The 11,295-nt window shown below is 42.1% G+C and overlaps 1 pseudogene; it reads right to left on the bottom strand.

The window, feature by feature from the left end:
* Nucleotides 1-5,804: 5,804 nt before the first annotated feature.
* LOC100971528 (rac GTPase-activating protein 1-like) lies at nucleotides 5,805-7,690 on the bottom strand (annotated as a pseudogene).
* Nucleotides 7,691-11,295: the final 3,605 nt, after the last annotated feature.

Below are 11,295 nucleotides of genomic sequence, written 5' to 3'. Positions count from 1 at the left end.
GTCACATCTTCGGGTTCCATTTTTAAATTCTAGTTCTCTTGCTACTTGTAGCACATCTGCAGTTACTTCCTCCACTAATGTGTTGAACCCCTTAAAGTAATGCATGAAGGTTGGAATTAACTTATGCTAAACTTCTCTTAATATTATTTTGACCTCTTCCCATGAATCATGAATGTTCTTAATGGAATCTATAATGGTGAATCCTTTCCAGAATGTTTTCAATTTACTTTGCCCTGATCCATCAGAGAAATCATCTTTGTGGCAGCTATAGCCTTACAAATTGTTTTAAAGAATAAGACTTAAAAGTTGAAATGACTCCTTGATCCATGGGCTGCAGAAGGGATATTGTATTAGCAAAGTGGAAACAACATTAATCTCCTTATATAGTTCCATGAGAGCTCTTTGATGAGGAGGTGCATTGTCAATCAGCAGTAATATTTTGAAAGAAATCTTAAGGGCCCTAGGATTTTTCATAAGAGTAAATGACCATTGGCTTCAACTTAAAGTCACCGGCTGCATTACCCCCTAACAAGAGAGTCAGCCTGTCTTTTGAAGCTTTGAAGCTAGGCACTGACTTCTCCTCTCTGGCTATGAAAGTCCTACATGGCATCTTCTTCTAACAGAAGACTGTTTCATTTACATTGAAAACCTGTTGTTTAGTGTAGCCACCTCCATTGATGATCTTAGCTAGATCTTCTGGAACACATGCTTCAGCTTCTTCATCAGCACTTGGCACTTCACTTTTACACTTTTGTGTTATGGAGATGGCTTCTTTCCTTAAACCTCATGAATCAATTTCTGTTAGTTTCAGATTTTATTCTGTAGCTTCCTCACCTCCCACAACCTTCATAGAATTGAAGAAAGTTGGGGCCTTTCTCTGGTTAAAGCTTTGGCTTAAAGAAATATTGTAGCTGGTTCGGTCTTCTATCCAGACCACTTAAACTTTCTCTATATCAGCAATAAGGCTGTTTTATTTCCTTATCATGTGTGGGTTCCCTAGAGTAGCACTTGCATTCATAACTTGGCTGTTTGGTGCAAGAGGCCTAGCTTTTGGCCTGTCTTGACTTTTGACATGCCTTCCTCACTAAGCTTAATCATTTTTAGCTTTTGATTTAAAGTGAGAGTTGTGTGACTTTTCCTTTCACCTGAACACCTACAAACTAGGCTTATTAATTGGCTGAATCTTGTTGTGTCTCAGGGAATAGGAAAGCTTGAGGAGAGGCAGAGAGGTGGGAAAACAGCCAACAGCCAGTTGGTGGAGTGGTCAGAACACATACAACATTTATCGATTAAGTTTACTGTCTTATATGGGCACAGTTCTTGGTGCCCCCAAACAATTACACTAATAATGTCAAAGATCACAGATCACCATAACAGATATAATAATAATGAAAACTTTCAAAATATTGCAAGAATTACCAAAATGTGACACAGAGACACAAAGTGAACACATGCTGTTGGAAAAATTGTACTGATAGCCTTGCTCAGTGATAGCCATGCAGAGTTGACACAAACCTTCAATTTGTAAAATATGCAATTTCTGTGAAGCACAATGAAGCAAAGTGGAATAAAACAATAAAACAAGGTTTGCCTATACTAAACACTTTATACATATTAACTCATTTATCTTCACAATAATACTATAAGGTTGGTACTACTATTATCCCAGTTTTACTGATGGGCACATAGAATTTAAGTAACTTTCCTAAGGCAGCACAACTATCAGAGTGATGAGGCTGAGATGCAATGATCCAAGCTGGATGATCCCAAAGCTTTGCTGTTAACCTTTAAGTTCAACTAGTTGCCCTTCATGAACCTGATATTCCATGCAATATCATGTCACCTGGCTATCCTTAGATGAAAATGAGGCTGAAAAACAAGTATTCCATTTTTCTTTAGTGCATGGTAGCAAGGAATATTTGAGTCAAGAATTACTGTTGGGTCAGCAAACTTGCCACAGCCGGAGAGGAGGCAATTGGAAACATCTAGAGGCGAAATGATGTGAAATTTAATGAAATGGGTCAGGCGAGGTGGCTTACACCTGTAATTCTAGCACTTTGGGAGGCCGAGGTCGGAGGATCACTTTAGCCCAGGAGGTCAAGGATGCAGTGAGCTGTTATTGTGCCACTGCACTCCAGCCTGGGTGACAGAGTGAAACTTTGTCTCAAAAACAAACAAAAAAAAAAGAATGGCAAAAAGATTTAAATGAAGAAAGAAAATGTTGCCAGGGTTGAATCTGTAGGACTGGATGATTTTATAGGGCAGTTCTTAACTGGAGATAACTGGAGACAGTCTCCCCCTCCCCAGGGGACATTTGGCAATGTCTGGATATTTTTTGAGATTGTCATAAACGTGGGAAGGGGTTCCCTACTGGTATCTAGCAGCTGAAGGCCAAGGATGCTGCTAAACATCCTACAATGTGCAGAACCTCTCCCACAACAAATAATTATCTGGCCCAAAATGTCAGTAGTGCTGAGGCTGAGACCCTTAGTTATAGAGGATAAGGGAAGAATGTAGGATCACTTCATTTTCTGGTTTGGTGACCGGGGAAGATGCCCACTTACCAAAATGGAGACTTAAAGGAAGAACAGCAGGTTTTACATCGGGGTCTGAACAAAAAGATGGAGATAGATCTGCTGGTTATTTATGGAATGTTCCAGGGAGAATATTTAGTGAGAAGAGAAATGACTTAAGAACAAAGTGCAGGGGGATGCCAACATTTAAGGAAATGAATAAAAGAAAGAGGACCTGTGCGTGACTGAAAATAAGCAGCCAGGATTTGAAGACAAACCAAGAGAGAATGGTGCCATGGAAGACACAGGAGAGAGTGTCAGAAAGAAGGATGGCAGACTTTGGTAAAGAACTGCTGTATTCTCACCAGTTTATTTTTCCAACTGGAAGACAGCTACAATGTATGTTCCAGCCTTCCTTGTAGGCTGTGTTATGGCCAATGGAATAAAGGTAGAAGGATAAATTTCTCGCTGGCCCTGTCCCCTTCTAACAACTCAAACAATCTTCCACACTCTTGACTCCTCAGCTGCCAGATGCAGAGCTCCAGTGGAGGGCCTTAAGTCCATAGGAGATGGTGGAGCCACAAGATGAAAGGAGCCTAAGGCCCCGGGTCACAAGGAAGGACAACAAGCAAATACATGAGGAGATCATGACCTAAATGAAAACTAAACTTTTATTGGGTAATCCCATTAAGATTTAGGAGTTGGTTTCTACAGCTTATCCTCACCGACCTTAATATACTAACTCTAAAAATGCCTCAGACCAAAAAAAAAGTAACTTGATCATGAGTGACTTGGGCAAGAGCCTCTTTTCATGGGGGCAAGGGAGCCAGAAACTAGTTTATGGACTGCTGAATGCCAATAGAAGGTAAAAGGTGGAGAGGGTGAGGTTGAAGAAACACAAAGGGAAAGCTAAAGGAAATCATGTGGTTAAAAGAAAGAGTCAAGGATATTTATATGATGAGAGAAAAGGGGCACTGCAGAGGAGAGGCTGAAGGTCAAGGATAGATGGGGGTGTTTGAGGAAGCAAAGTTCTTGAGGAGGAAGGAAGAAGTAGGATCCATAGTCCAAGTGGGGCAATTAAAATTGAACAAAGAAGGGGCACAGTTTTTCCTCACATGAGAGAAAAGAGATAAAAATATATGGATTCAGGGAGACTTTGTGGGGAGGGGGAAGAAAAACATTAGAATTCTTGCCTCATGATTTCTGGGGTTTTTTTGGTGAAGAAGCCGTGAGAATAGAGGAAAGAAAATGGGCTCTGTGTTAAGAGATCTGGGTCTGAAATTCATCTGTACAACTGATTAGCTATGTGTGGTAGATCAATTTCATTTATAGTCCAAATTTATGAGTTCCCTCCCCCCTACAATTTTGTAGTTCACTCTCATTCTGACTCTGGGCTCAATCATGGGACTTCCTTCAGCCCATAGGATAGCAAGCAGAGGCTTGAAGGACATTTGGGTGTTTCTACTTCCTTTCATGGACTCTTGTAGTTTCTGTGAAAATAGACCCGGTGTAGCCCATGGAAGGAGATAAGAGACCACATAGAATAAAGCAGGATTGTCCCAAGATCCCAGCTGACCTGCCAGCTGACAGCAGATGCATGACTGAGTCCAGTCCAGAGCAGCAGAACCAGCCAATGGACCCAGAACTCATAAGAAATTATTCTAGTTAATTATTTTAAGCCAATAAACTGGGGTGGTTTGTTATACAAGTATACTGGACACTCATGGGACAGTTGTTTAACCTCTCTTAGAATCCATTTTCTCTCAGGTGAAATGGGATATTTATCCCTAACTCATAGCGCTATTTTGATGTGTAAATACGATAATGCATTCAAAACATCTTTCTCAGTGTCTGACACTTAAAAGCAAATCAGAGTCATTGTTAACAGAAAGTTAAAAATGAGGTCATCAGCTGAGATTGAGGGCAAGAGACTAGAGTAAGCTGTAGTGAGGAGCGGAACTAGGGGAAGGTCTGAAATAGCCATCTGAGAAGTAAGAGAATGTAGTATGTATTATTCTGTTTTCACACGGCTATAAAGAACTGCCCAATGCTGGATAATTTATAAAGAAAAGGGGTTTAATTGGTTCATAGTTCCGCAGGGTTGGGAAGGCTTACAACGGGAAACTTTGTAACTTACAGAAAACTTACAACAATCATGGCAGGAGGGGAAGAGGCACATCTTTTTTTTTTTTTTTCTATTTTGAAAAAGCTATTTACTTTTTTCCAAATATTATTCTAAACAGGTGTTTTACAGATAAGGGTCAATATGAAGTCAAACATTCTATAGAAGAAAATCATTTTTACAGAAATTAAGAATAATTTTAACAGAAGAAAAACCTCCCATCTGTCTAGATGTGGCTGTGTTCCATGGGAAAATTTCAGCATCCAAAGTGCAAAGAAAAAAATGACTGTGGCTTTTCTTACCACAGAAAATATTGACCATCTTCCCTTATAGCCTATTCTTTATTGTTAGTTGGGATGCCAAAGGACGACATATTGACCTTTAGAAGTTGGGCTCCACTGGACAAGTTTGGGAGTATGGGGGTCAAGCATCAGAATGAATTCAATTTTAAAAGAAAAATTGACTTTGACCCCAAATTAACCCAAGGTTCAGCCAATGGCACATCAGAGATAAATACGAGTTGTACTTTCACATTTACAAGGTTGTGCCACTCAACACTATTAAAGACCTAATCATCCAAATCAAAGCTACGCATACTCCCATCACTAGTTCTGTCCTCAATGCATCCCATTTTTATGAAAGCTCCATATTATAGCTCAGTTCATAATGGGGAATGAGCACTTCCAGTTCTTAGAAGGAGGCATCCTAAATCTTCTGGTGTAATCGTTTCTTCGCCCCACCCTCCCACTTCCCACCCTGAGACAAGCCAATCTTATCAGATAGGTAGGGTTTCTGTCATTGTCTCATGGAAATCAGTTTGAATGAAACTAGAGAAAGATCGTTCATTCCATGAGCAGCATTTGGCTTTAAGCCAAAGGGATAATAACCCCCTTCCCCCAAAAGAATCACAATCAATTCCATACTAACCCTTCTACTCCTGGAAAGATGTCTCATCTAAAAGCTCCCAACAGTGACCAGAACAAGGTACTGATATTATGTGACTCGAGGAGAAGGAAGGGGAGATATATAAAATTTTAGTAAAACCCTCATGCAAAATTAAACGAGTAAAAGCCTGGAGAATGCTAAAAATAGTAATGAGGAGGCTGTAGAGCAGAGAGTACAGGTGTGTCCTTTCTTATAGTCAATCAATGCTGGGAGTAATAGGCAGATGTGACTTCACTTGAGCATTGAAGAAGCAAAAAGGTTGCCTTGCCGTCCTAGGTTAGTGGCAGACTTGCTTTTGCTCCCAAATCTGGGAGCGTTCTTTGTGAGGGTGAAACAGACTCTCTGTGACAGGGAACTAGATGAAGGAGTCTTGAGAAGCCAATGTTCAGGAGTGTTCACAGGTCCCAGTAAACTCACTTTAATATCTGGTGTTGAAAAGGCATTTGAGTTTTCAGTGACATGTAGGGGGTCAGTGTTCTCTGCTCCACTATTGTGAACTGACTCCAGTACTCCAGGGGCAAGGAAAGCAGGTGCTCGACCACCTTGGGTTGACACTTGATGTCCTGTAACATTGTCACTGGGTCTGGATTGGGCACAGCATGGGCCACTATTGTAGAGCCAAAGACTTCAGCCAGATTGGCAACATTCATTTTAGTATATGGACTCTGAGCCACTCTCTGCAAGTGAATCATGAGGAAAGCCAATGTGTCCCTGTTGGCCTGGGGCAGTTCACCAACAGCCTGGTACATGGCAGATATGCTGTTGTCTTCATCTGTGATTGCTGCTGCTTCCATAAAGGCTTTGTTTAGGCGAAAGGTCAGAAGAGGTTCTTTGAAGTTTCGAAGAAAGTCTTTTAGAAAGCTACAGATAGCATGGATATCATCCACTTTGCTGACGAGGGGTACAGTTTTCACTCTGAGGAATTTCTCTTTCAGCTTTTACTGTGCCGTCACAGCCCGAGATCCTATACAGGCCTGTCTCAGTAAGACCTCTCTGCTCAATCTCATTTACACAATGCACAACAATGGGGGGGATCATTGGAAAAGTCTGGGACACAAAGTCGGCCAGCATTCCCTCTCTAATCTTGACAGGTGTTCCTATCAGGGTAGGAATGCAGGGAAGGGGACAGTGGTCCCGACATTCTGGAGGAGAGATCACACAACAGTCCTGACACTTCAGAGATAGTTTCCCAAATTTTATTTGCTTTCCACATGGAACATAGAATTCAGGTTTAATAACCGTCTTAGAGACAAAGTCATGCAGGCACATCCCTCTGTTACTCTGTGGCGTGCCCACATTGTCTCAGTTCTTGGCTCCAGCTGCCTGCTGTTCAGGGTGGGGTCACTGTTCCAAGGTTGTAAAGTACCTGTTTTCCTTTGGCTCCTGGTCCAATATGGCACAGTCTCAATAGTGGACACAGCTTTGATGGGCCCGCCATCATTGGGAACAGTCACTGTAGTTTTTGCAACTATGGATTCATTCCCCCTGGTCTACTGTGGAGCCAATGGAACGAGTTTTCTTTACAGGTCCAGAGGGACCATCAACAAACTGTCGGCTACTAGAGCACCTCTTTTCTCTCTGCTTCAGCTTGAAAGTCTTCACCAAAGAAGAGTCGCAATCCAGTGGTTCATCAGTCTTGTCAAAGCTGATACCTGATAAAATGGAACCAGATTCATCGCTAATTTATAGTCTTTTGTTCCCAGCATTGCTGCTGGATGGTTGGCCTCTGTTGAGAAAAGCCAAAGCTGATTTTTGCTCCGCGCTTAGTTGAATACTGCCAGATATGTCACACAGGAACATCTCTCGAATCAGCTGAATCTGTTACTCCAGCTTTTCGCAGTTAGCCTCAGCTCTCCGTTTGGATGTCTGCATCCACCTGATTATGTGCATGCTTCAGCTTAACATCCAGAGCACTTCACTCAGTCTCTGCTTTTATCAAAAGATCCTTGTATTTCCCCAGCTCATAGTCAGTCCTCTCCCACTTTTTAAAGAAAGCCTCAAAGTCCTTCACCAACTGGATAAATTGGAGTTCGTTTCCTTCACTGATAATCTCCACCCCGCGCACAAGCTGCTCAAACAGATTCCGCATATTCAGCATAGTAGTATCCATCTTTTTCAGTCAGCCTGGCCTCACCTGGGCAGCCCTTCACTTTGCTCTGCGCCTCAATCAAGGGCAGAGCAGCGGCCGCGGGGCCAGCTCCTGACGCACATCTTAACATGGCGGCAGATGAGAGAGAACAAGCGTGAGAAGGAGGAACTATCAGACACTTATAAAACCATCAAATCTCGTGAAAACTCACTATCAGGAGAACAGCATGGGGAACAGCGCCCCCATGATCCAATCACCTCCCACCAGGTCTCTCCCTCCCCACCTGGGGATTATGGGGATCACAATTCAAGATGAGATTTGTATGGGAACACAAAGCCTAACCATATCAGAGAGGAAGTGCCAGACAACACAGTAGATCTCAGCTGAGGCCTCAGACCATGAATTTTTAGTGGCTTTTTAATAGGCACATACTATTGTGTACTTTTCTCCAAAAGGACCCAAGACTAGAAGGGAGAGTTGGACTGTTTTATAGTGACATTTCCGCAGGCAGGCTCTGGAAAAAGAACCCAGGAACAATGAGCATGAGTAAAGATAAGCATTTTGTAGGGTAGGCTGGAAAGGGAAGATAGGAGGAACCCTGAGAAGTTAGGGGACCAGCGATCTCAGTAGGGTATAAAATTTGTGAATCATAAATACCAAAGTAAGAGCACTGGTGAAAGAAATGATTGTGATCAGTGAGGTGGCTGCAAGTGTTACAATTTCAGAGGCAGAGCAGTTCCAGTTAATGAAACATTCTAAGATAATGGTAATGGGAGTGAGAGGCTAAAGTGGCGACAAGTCCAAGCCAATACATTTGAGAAAGTTAGAGATATCTGAGGTAGAGGCAATAGATGGGATATCCCCATAGACACTGAATTCACCAAGGATGTTATATTAGTCTGTTCTCACACAGCTATAAAGAACTACCTGAGACTGGGTAATTTATGAAAAGAGGTTTAACTGACTCGCAGTTCCACAGGCTGTATAGGAAGCATGACTGCGAGGCCTCAGAAAACGTACAATCACAGCGGAAGGTGAAGGGGGAAACAAGCACCTTCTTCACATGGTAGCAGAAGAGAGAGAGTGCACAAGAGGAGAAGTGCCACACACTTTTAAACCATCAGATCTTGTGAGAACTCACTATCATGAGAACATCATGGGGGAAATCCATCGTATGATCCAATCACCTTCCACCAGTTCCCTCCCCCAACATTGAGAATTACAATTCAACATGAGATTTGTGTGGGGACACAGAGCCAAACCATATGGGATATCAAACCAGCCTCCTACACACAGTAGATATTATGGCTGATGGACAGCTCCAGCACCTCTCAAAATTTTGTTGGTAACTTAATTCTTTCTCCTGTCCCAGTTCAAAAGATTCTGGCAGAGGACTTTGGTGACACGCTTATGCTTAGACCTGGAGAGGCAGAGTATGATGACTAAAAACAAATGACTAAAGTGAGAAAAAAAGCAATTTCCCAAAAGATGAAATGCTGTTCCCAGAAGAATGAAGCGGAGGTTAGTATATTACAAAAGAAAGCAAACAAATTACACCTACATGTCTACCACATTTGCAAGACTGCAATGTTGTTCACACAGAATCTGTTGTTTAACGCTCCTATCTCCTAGAACCCATATTGTGCGGTCTTTAAATATTCCCCAGTAAAAGGAACCAGAAATCTCTGGAGAAACAGCTGAATCCACCTCTGCAGCAGGATGAGCTTGGAAGATCCAGCCGTGTAAGGAAGCAACAAGGCTATCTGGGATCACATCAAAAAGACACAGGAGCCTAATTGAAGGTACTGCCACTAGGAAAAGATGGGGCAGCTTGAATATTGTATTAGTTAGTTTTCACACTACTGATAAAGACATACCCAAGATTGGGCAATTTACCAAAGAAAGAAGTTTCATTGGACTTACAGTTCCACATGGCTGGAGACGCCTCAGAATCATGGCATAAGGCAAAAAGCACATCTTACATTACAGCAGGAAAGAGAGAGAATGAGAGCCAAGCTAAACATGTTTCCCCTTATCAAATCATCAGATCTTGTGAGACTTATTTACTACCATGAGAACAGTATGGGAGAAACCGCCCCCATGATTCAATTATCTCCCACTGGGTCCCTCCCACAACACATGGGAATTATGGGAGTACAATTCAAGATGAGATATGGGGGAGGACACAGAGCCAAACCATATCAAGTATGAAAAGGAATAATGACTGTAGTGGACCAAAATTTCTCAAATAGGTTAAAAATCCATGAGTTTAAAATGATAATTTTTTTAAAAAGTCATTGGCCCCCTTGGAATGCTATGGTACCAATTCACTATTCTGAAAATAACAAATACATGGAAATACATATTTATCCTGTATTTTAGCATAAGCAAATAATTTATAGGGGGTAAGTGCTCCTTTACAGAAGAATTTAAGTGTAGGCCAATAAATGCAGAAGTAATGATAGAATTGGTATATCATCATTACCTGAAAGATAGGCATATTGAGAAGGCAACACCTGAATCTACTGATCAATTTAATATGACAAAATAGACAACCTGATATTGTGTTATATGTTAGCTTATAAAGGCCCCAGTTAGTGACCTCTCTGCATCCAGTCTCTCACACTCCAACTTTGAACTCAGTCATGTGACTTCCTTTGGCCCACAGACAGTAAGCAAGGGCTTGAAAAAGCACTTGTGAGTTTCTTCTGCCTTTGTATTAGTCTGTTCTCATGTTGCTATAAAGAACTGCCCAAGACTGAGTAATTTATAAAGGAAAAAGGTTTAATTGACTCACAGTTCTGCAGGGCGCAGAGGCCTCAGGAAACTTAGAATTATGGCAGAAGGGGAAGCAAACACGTCCTTCTTCACATGGCGGCAGGAAGGGGAAGCACCGAGCAAAGGGGGAAAAGCCCCTTATAAAACCATCAGATCTCATGAGAACTCCCTCACTGTCACAAGAACAGCATGAGGATAACCGCTCCCATGATTCAATTACTTCCCAGTGGGTCCTTCCCACGACATGTGGGGATGATGGGAATTACAATTCAAAATGAGATTTGGGTGCGGACACAGACAAACCATATCATTCCACCCCTATCCCCTCCCAAATTTCATGTTCTCACATTTCAAAACTAATTATACCTTCCCAACAGTTCCCCAAAGTCTTAACTCATTCCAGCATTAATACAGAAGTTCAAGTGCAAAGTCTTATCTGAGACAAGGCAAATCCCTTCTGTCTATAAGCCTGTAAAATTGAAAAGCAAGTTAGTTACTTCCTAGGTACAATGGGGGTACAGGCATTGGGTAAATACACCCATTCCAAATGGGAGAAATTGGCCAAAACAATGGGGCTACAGGCCTCATGCAAGTCCCAAATCCAATAGGGCAGTCATTAACCTTAAAGTTTCAAAATGATCTCCTCTGACTCCATGTCTCACATCTAGGTCACACTGATGTGAGAGAAGGGCCCCCATAGCCTTGGGCAACTCTGCCTCTGTGGCTTGGCAGGATACAGCCTCCTCTCAGCTGCTTTCATGGCTGGCATTGTCTGTGGCTTTTCCAGGCACACGATGCAAGCTGTCAATGGATTTACCATTCTGGGATCTGGAGGATGGTGGCCCTCT

This window comes from Pan paniscus, chromosome 10 (genome assembly GCF_029289425.2).
Source record: "Pan paniscus chromosome 10, NHGRI_mPanPan1-v2.0_pri, whole genome shotgun sequence".
Lineage (NCBI taxonomy): Eukaryota > Metazoa > Chordata > Mammalia > Primates > Hominidae > Pan > Pan paniscus.
Note: the sequence above shows the minus strand (reverse complement) of the source record. Positions and strands in the feature narration are given on the sequence as shown.